We start from the raw sequence: 9,291 nt of genomic DNA, 5'->3' as shown, positions 1-9,291 counted from the left end.
TTTGACCCCATCCCATGAGGATACTAGGTGTGGGGGGGGGGGGGGTGTTTGGTTTGGGTGTGGGTAGTAGTGTTTTGTTTGGATGTTGTGTTGGTTTGCGTGTTTGGTGCTTGGCCGAGTCGATGTCTATGTGTCTGTTGGCCTGTTGGGTGAGGGTGTGTCTGTGGGGGCATTTGTTGGATAGTGAGGAGTGGTTTATAGTTTTACAGTGTATGCACCAGGGTGTGCAGGACCCTTGGCATTGAGTTTGGGCACAAGTCCTACATTTAGTTTTTTGGTATTTACAACCGTTAGCGGTGTGATTGTATTGTAAGCAGTTTGAACATTGTTTAACTTGTTTAATGTAAGGTTTGACTTCAAGTTTGGCTGATGCGCCGAAAGAGATGAATTTAGGGGCTTCAGGAAATTTGGCTGATTTTTGAAAGTTTATAATGACGATTGGTGTATTTGATGTTCTACCATTTCTATTTGAGGTTATTCTCCTAGTGCTGGTTTTTTTTGGTTGGGGGAAGGTGTCTGTGTTTAGGTTGGCATCACTAGCGTACAGTTCTAGGTCTTCCTCTGTTTCTCTAGGGTTAACTCTAATTACTCCTGTAGTGTATAGTTGCCAGTTAGGGGTTTGATGAGTTACAGTATATTGGAATATTTTCGTTACTTTTTTGGCTGCATTTAGTGAGTCTTGGTCGGGAAAGATGATTTGGTAGCCTTTGTGCGCTTCCCTGATTTTGTCATAGTTTATTTTTTGTTTTTTGAACCAAAGTCCTATTTTGTTGGCAGAGAGTACCTTATTTAGAGTGTTTATGGGGCCTGCCGCGCAGAAGTAGAGAGCGAAGGTGACCAGTGATGCAGTTTAGGAAGGTGGTGGGAGTGAAGTGTTGGAAGCGTCCAACTTCCGTTTCTTGAGGTTTGTTGTAGTTGCAGGCGATTCGGAAGTTTTGGTAGGAGAGGCGACTGTCGATTGGTTTCCGAAATCGTGGGGGATGAGGGTTTCTGGTGTCCGATCGGAGGTGTTGTGGGCCTCCGATGGTGTAGGTGTGTCTGTTCGGTGGATGTCTGCCTGAGTGATGATACGTGAGTTGTTGTTGCATTAGGTGTTTAAGAGGTCGCCTTCTGCCTAGGCAATTTCGGCTGACCTGTCCCTCTTTGGGACTCCTGTGTGTGAGAAGGGTTCACATATCTATTGTGAGTTCGGTGTTCACATAATTTCTGTTTTTGCATTGATATGATTTCTATTTTCTTTTATTGATATGATTTCATTTTTATCCTTGGCTGCTCTGTTTATATACGTTCGAGCAGCTGTCCATCTCTCAGAAATAGAGTTAGTTTGGCCTTCGCTTATTGCATCTCTTGGCTTTAGGAGATCTATGACAGATAGCGGATCTAACTGCAATTCTTGTTTTAACCTAGCCCGGGCTGGGGCATGGTCTTGACATTCTAGTAACAGATACGTGAGTCGGACATGTTTGTTACTTACTTACTTACTTACTTTGGAGATTTAACGTGCGCTTTCCGACTGATGCGTATTTCGCACACGGGCCCGGCCAGGCCATTTAATGTGTTTCCGAGAAAGGGGCGAAGGTGGTCTGTGCAACCCAAGAGGGGGGTTTTAGGGGTTGCTTATATAGAATTTGGGAACATGTTTGTAGTTGTGTGAGCTGATGTGAGGTTTAGGTTTTGTTTGGGGGGAGGAGAGTGAGCTGAGCTTAAGAGGGGGGTTTGTGTGTAGAGTGGGTGACTGGGTGAGTGGTGTTGGACTGGTTTCTACGCTATTTTGGGGTTTGTTTAGTGAGGTTGTTTGTTTAGCTAGGAGATTTGGAGAGTTGGTGTTTTAAGTGGGCTTGGGGGTGAATTACTTTTGCTTAGTTTGAAAGGGGGTGTTGTGATAGTGACTAGGGATTTGAGGGTTTGGTGTTTTAAGTGGGCTTGTGTGTGAGTAGTTTTAACCTAAATTGTATGGGTGTGTTGTGATAATTACCGAGTGTTGCTCTTGGGCTGGCTATCAGTGGAACTGTGCTGGCTTGGGAGACTTGCTGGGTGAGGTTGGCTTGGTGGCTGGATGGCTTGGGTTGCTTCGTAGGCTGAGGAGGTGTTGCTAGCTTGGAGTACAAACTGGTTACAATAACTGAACTTTACGCCTTTTATACACATTTGTGATGGGGCGACAATGCGACAACGAGACATATTTTGACCTTGAAAATGTCGCGTTACGGCATCGTCGCCCTTTTGTAAAATAAAGAAAAGGATTATCAAAGAGCGACAATGCGAACACGCGACAATGCGACAAATGGCCAATTGTCGCGCTTTTGTTAATTTTGACACGTTTTGCTTGTTTTTGTAAAGGCGACAATGCGACAACGAGACAATGTCCCTTCCATAGTAATCCGTGCAAATAAAACTGAGTAATGAAATAGAAGTCTGACATGCCAGTTAAAAGATAGAGTGTTGCAGCTTCTGATTAGAACATCTCACCTGGGATGCTCACATCCAAAACCTAACAACTAAATGCAGTAAAGACCTAAACACCCTAAGATGCCTAACTGGTTCTAACTGGGGAGCATCCAAAGATACCCTCCTCTCTCTCTACATATCACTAATTAGATCAAAACTAGACTACGGCTGCGCCATATACAACACCCTAAACAACTCTCTATCTAAAAAACTTGACTCAATACAATATCAGGCTCTCAAACTAATTACACGCACCCAACATGGCACCTCCTACACCTCACTTCAGGCCTTAACAGGAGAAATGCCACTAAGTCTACGCAGGGAACAGCTAAGCTTAAATTTCTGGGCCGCGTCCCAATCAAACCCTCTCATCCAAAACTTAATAAACCAAAACATCAGCCCCAAAAACCAAGCTCTAGCTCGTAAACACCCCTTACTTACCCCAATATCCCAAAGAATAACAAACTACCTAAATGAACACCAAATTGAAAATCTTAAACAAAACTGCAAACAATCAAATATCTTCACCCCTAAACTTAAAATACCCAAAATAGACACAACACTAGCTAGCCAAATAAATAAACAAACCGACCCAAACATAGCTAAAACTACCACACTAGCATACATACACGAAAATTGGCCAATTGGTGTCACATTTACACGGACGGATCCTCAGATCCGACCTCCAAACACACAGGTTTCGGAGTCCATACCACACAACCAAATAAAACCACACAATCCTTCCGACTCCCAAACAACCAATCAATATTCACGGCAGAACTAATGGGCATGGCCTCAGCCCTCCATAATCAAGAATCCAAAAACCACAAAAAAAATCCTAATACTTACCGACTCCCTAAGTGGACTGCAAGCCCTCCAAAACAAAAATACCAAAAACCGACCTAAATTAATAAATCAAATACTTAAAAGCTCCAACGACCTAACTAAGGCAGGCAAACAAATAACCTTCTTGTGGATACCCGCCCACGTAGGAATATACGGTAATGAAAACGCCGATAAAGCAGCTAAACTATCCCTCAAAATCCCAGAAATAAGCTTAAACTTACCCATCTCAAAATCAGCAAAAAGTGTAAACAAGCAAAAAATCACCAAAAAATGGCATAACCTGTATCTAAACTCAAATAGCCATATCAAAAAAGTGCTCAGCAAACCACTAACCAAACCAAAAATTCTCCATCCATCCAAAAAAATCGACAGAGTAATCACTAAACTCCAAACAGGACACACCAACCTAAATAACCACCTAAAAAAATTAAAAAAACACACTACAGGTAACTGCCCACACTGCAAACAACCAGAAACCCCAGAACACGCACTCATCCACTGCACACACTACCTTTGTAACCGCATTACAAACCACCCTCAATCTAAACAAGGCTCTAACTCTAGAAGCAATACTAAACCCACAAAATAAACTAGAAAACTTCAAGGCCTTAGGCGTATTCTTAATCAAAACGGAACTAATAAAACGCATCTAAAAACACAATAACTCACCAAATCAAAATCACATAAACAAACAAACATCCACCATACCCAGCTCCCTTAGTTCTCCTCCCCAATCCCATCGGCATCTATTCCAAATCTCAAAATTCCCAAATTCTATATAAGCAACCCCTAAAACCCCCCTCTTGGGTTGCACAGACCACCTTCGCCCCTTTCGGAAACACATTAAATGGCCTGGCCGGGCCCGTGTGCGAAATACGCATCAGTCGGAAAGCGCACGTTAAATCTCCAAAGTAAGTAAGTAAGTAAGTACTTAAAAGACACACCACAGGCAACTGCCCCCACTGCAAACAACCCGAAACCACAGAACACGCACTCATCCACTGCACCCACTACCAAACACACAGAACCACACTACAAACCAACCTCAATCTAAATAAGGTTCCTACTCTAGATGAAATACTAAACCCTCAAAATAAACTAGAAAACTTCAAGGCCCTAGGCGTATTCCTAATCAAAACAGGTTCTAATTAAGCGCATCTAAAAACTAATTAATCTACCAACCCAAAATCCAATAAACATACAAATACCCACCTCACCCAGCTCCCTTAGTTCCCTCCTCCATCCACCTAGGCATTTATTCCAAATTTTAAAATTTCAAAAATCGATATAAGCAACCCCTAAAAGCCCCCCTCTTGTGTTGCACACACCACTTTCACCCTTCTCGGAATACACTAAACGGTCTGGCCAGGCCCGTGTGCGAAATACGCTGCAGTCGGAAAGCGCACGTTAAATCTTCTATATCAGTCAGTCAGTCAAGACTGTAGATTCCCGTCGTCTAGCTACAAATCCCTGTGATGTATTAAAGGTTGAAGAATTTTGAACTAAACTGTCTGAAAGTTTATATCTAAAATGTTGGAATTGGATACAGTGATAAAGTCTTATATCAATATGTAGACTCATAAATATTGGTTTTATGTTTTAACGGAGATATGATATTTTCTTATGAAATATCGCGTATTAGAGTAATTTGCATGCTTTACCATTCATTGTACCATTCTAAACTATGTGAATGTTGTATGTCAGTCAATCGGGTGAGAAAACAGCCCAATCCTCGCTCTATAAAGGACTATGTCAATCATTTTGCAAGTTGAAATGACCCCTGATACTTTATGAATACTTTATAACAGTTTATTCATAAACTTAATGCTTCGTACTATAGGCCTGTGGCCTCTTCAGTGCTGAATAAAGATTGAAAATACATCAGTCAATCAAAGATGAAGGTAACTTTATACCTCAGAGTTCTTTAGAATTAGTTCATGTTTTGTTCTTAGACTAACATTTCAACCATCGATTGTGTTCACATGTAGACTCAAACTGGTATATTAAAAAAATGTATACAGACAACAACAACTGTATTAGAAACAACAAGTTCTGTAGAGACTCATGTCTCCCATCCTTTGTTTGGTATGATTATGTCTTATAATTATTTTAGGATGGAAGGTACAGTTACCAAATAAAATATTCTGAAATATCAATTCATTATGACCATATTTCATAATCTATTTTTTAAAGTAACCCTCCTTACATTAAAGATAACTATTTAAAGAATATAGTACTTAAAGACATTGCAACAAACCGAATAATCAGGGGGGAGACTTTATACTGAGGGGGGCGCGAAATATATCCGCCTGGGGGAGATTTTATTTCAGAACAGATTCGCCGGGGGAGAATCTGTACCGGTATAAAATCTCCGGGGGGAGAATTTGTACGGGGGAGAGTTTATACCGGGACACCGGCATTCCACTGGAAAATATTTAGGCCTGTCATTATTTGGGCTTTTAGTGTTTGGAGATTGTAGTGATAATTTAGGTTTTTCCTATAAGTTAGAGGTTATTGATCTGAGATCTTGGCAGAAATTGTCGTAGTTTTGGTTTGTTAGTTGAAGTCTATGAGCTACTTGGTATATGGATTTGGTGCTTGAGTCTGGTTTAATCTGTCTAAGCATATAGGCTAGGAATAGAGTTAGGCTGTTTAGTTTGGATTTTGATTGAGTTGGTTGTTTGCGTTTGCGATTTTTGGTATATTTAGGGGCTGATTTTGTGATTTCATTTATGTCCTCGTCTGAGGATAGTACTAGATCGTCTGAGTTTATTGCTTCGTCACATTCCATGGGGGTTTGCGTGTCTGGTAGTGTTTGTGGGTGCATGCTGGGTGTGTCCGTGTTTTGGTTGTTGCCTGGATTTTCGGGTTGTGCTTGCTCGGGTAAGATTGTTGTTGCCCTGGTGGCTGTATGTTGTATGGTGTTGGGTAGAGAGTCGGCGGGTATGTTGCGGTTTGGTTTGCGTGCGGGTGTGGATGTAGTGAGTGGATTGGGTAAGGTGAGGGTTTGGGTGTTTTGTGGGAGTTGGATGTGTGTGGTTGTTGCTTTGTGTATTGGCATTTTGACCCCATCCCATGAGGATACTAGGTGTGGGGGGGGGGGGGTGTTTGGTTTGGGTGTGGGTAGTAGTGTTTTGTTTGGATGTTGTGTTGGTTTGCGTGTTTGGTGCTTGGCCGAGTCGATGTCTATGTGTCTGTTGGCCTGTTGGGTGAGGGTGTGTCTGTGGGGGCATTTGTTGGATAGTGAGGAGTGGTTTATAGTTTTACAGTGTATGCACCAGGGTGTGCAGGACCCTTGGCATTGAGTTTGGGCACAAGTCCTACATTTAGTTTTTTGGTATTTACAACCGTTAGCGGTGTGATTGTATTGTAAGCAGTTTGAACATTGTTTAACTTGTTTAATGTAAGGTTTGACTTCAAGTTTGGCTGATGCGCCGAAAGAGATGAATTTAGGGGCTTCAGGAAATTTGGCTGATTTTTGAAAGTTTATAATGACGATTGGTGTATTTGATGTTCTACCATTTCTATTTGAGGTTATTCTCCTAGTGCTGGTTTTTTTTTGGTTTGGGGAAGGTGTCTGTGTTTAGGTTGGCATCACTAGCGTACAGTTCTAGGTCTTCCTCTGTTTCTCTAGGGTTAACTCTAATTACTCCTGTAGTGTATAGTTGCCAGTTAGGGGTTTGATGAGTTACAGTATATTGGAATATTTTCGTTACTTTTTTGGCTGCATTTAGTGAGTCTTGGTCGGGAAAGATGATTTGGTAGCCTTTGTGCGCTTCCCTGATTTTGTCATAGTTTATTTTTTGTTTTTTGAACCAAAGTCCTATTTTGTTGGCAGAGAGTACCTTATTTAGAGTGTTTATGGGGCCTGCCGCGCAGAAGTAGAGAGCGAAGGTGACCAGTGATGCAGTTTTGGAAGGTGGTGGGAGTGAAGTGTTGGAAGCGTCCAACTTCCGTTTCTTGAGGTTTGTTGTAGTTACAGGCGATTCGGAAGTTTTGGTAGGAGAGGCGACTGTCGATTGGTTTCCGAAATCGTGGGGGGATGAGGGTTTCTGGTGTCCGATCGGAGGTGTTGTGGGCCTCCGATGGTGTAGGTGTGTCTGTTCGGTGGATGTCTGCCTGAGTGATGATACGTGAGTTGTTGTTGCATTAGGTGTTTAAGAGGTCGCCTTCTGCCTAGGCAATTTCGGCTGACCTGTCCCTCTTTGGGACTCCTGTGTGTGAGAAGGGTTCACATATCTATTGTGAGTTCGGTGTTCACATAATTTCTGTTTTTGCATTGATATGATTTCTATTTTCTTTTATTGATATGATTTCATTTTTATCCTTGGCTGCTCTGTTTATATACGTTCGAGCAGCTGTCCATCTCTCAGAAATAGAGTTAGTTTGGCCTTCGCTTATTGCATCTCTTGGCTTTAGGAGATCTATGACAGATAGCGGATCTAACTGCAATTCTTGTTTTAACCTAGCCCGGGCTGGGGCATGGTCTTGACATTCTAGTAACAGATACGTGAGTCGGACATGTTTGTTACTTACTTACTTACTTACTTTGGAGATTTAACGTGCGCTTTCCGACTGATGCGTATTTCGCACACGGGCCCGGCCAGGCCATTTAATGTGTTTCCGAAAGGGGCGAAGGTGGTCTGTGCAACCCAAGAGGGGGGTTTTAGGGGTTGCTTATATAGAATTTGGGAACATGTTTGTAGTTGTGTGTGAGCTGATGTGAGGTTTAGGTTTTGTTTGGGGGGAGGAGAGTGAGCTGAGCTTAAGAGGGGGGTTTGTGTGTAGAGTGGGTGACTGGGTGAGTGGTGTTGGACTGGTTTCTACGCTATTTTGGGGTTTGTTTAGTGAGGTTGTTTGTTTAGCTAGGAGATTTGGAGAGTTGGTGTTTTAAGTGGGCTTGGGGGTGAATTACTTTTGCTTAGGTTTGAAAGGGGGTGTTGTGATAGTGACTAGGGATTTGAGGGTTTGGTGTTTTAAGTGGGCTTGTGTGTGAGTAGTTTTAACCTAAATTGTATGGGTGTGTTGTGATAATTACCGAGTGTTGCTCTTGGGCTGGCTATCAGTGGAACTGTGCTGGCTTGGGAGACTTGCTGGGTGAGGTTGGCTTGGTGGCTGGATGGCTTGGGTTGCTTCGTAGGCTGAGGAGGTGTTGCTAGCTTGGAGTACAAACTGGTTACAATAACTGAACTTTACGCCTTTTATACACATTTGTGATGGGGCGACAATGCGACAACGAGACATATTTTGACCTTGAAAATGTCGCGTTACGGCATCGTCGCCCTTTTGTAAAATAAAGAAAAGGATTATCAAAGAGCGACAATGCGAACACGCGACAATGCGACAAATGGCCAATTGTCGCGCTTTTGTTAATTTTGACACGTTTTGCTTGTTTTTGTAAAGGCGACAATGCGACAACGAGACAATGTCCCTTCCATAGTAATCCGTGCAAATAAAACTGAGTAATGAAATAGAAGTCTGACATGCCAGTTAAAAGATAGAGTGTTGCAGCTTCTGATTAGAACATCTCACCTGGGATGCTCACATCCAAAACCTAACAACTAAATGCAGTAAAGACCTAAACACCCTAAGATGCCTAACTGGTTCTAACTGGGGAGCATCCAAAGATACCCTCCTCTCTCTCTACATATCACTAATTAGATCAAAACTAGACTACGGCTGCGCCATATACAACACCCTAAACAACTCTCTATCTAAAAAACTTGACTCAATACAATATCAGGCTCTCAAACTAATTACACGCACCCAACATGGCACCTCCTACACCTCACTTCAGGCCTTAACAGGAGAAATGCCACTAAGTCTACGCAGGGAACAGCTAAGCTTAAATTTCTGGGCCGCGTCCCAATCAAACCCTCTCATCCAAAACTTAATAAACCAAAACATCAGCCCCAAAAACCAAGCTCTAGCTCGTAAACACCCCTTACTTACCCCAATATCCCAAAGAATAACAAACTACCTAAATGAACACCAAAT

This window comes from Haliotis rufescens, unplaced genomic scaffold (assembly GCF_023055435.1).
Source record: "Haliotis rufescens isolate VD_foot unplaced genomic scaffold, xgHalRufe1.0.p SCAF_10, whole genome shotgun sequence".
NCBI classification, from domain to species: domain Eukaryota; kingdom Metazoa; phylum Mollusca; class Gastropoda; order Lepetellida; family Haliotidae; genus Haliotis; species Haliotis rufescens.
This window is presented reverse-complemented; position numbering follows the sequence as displayed.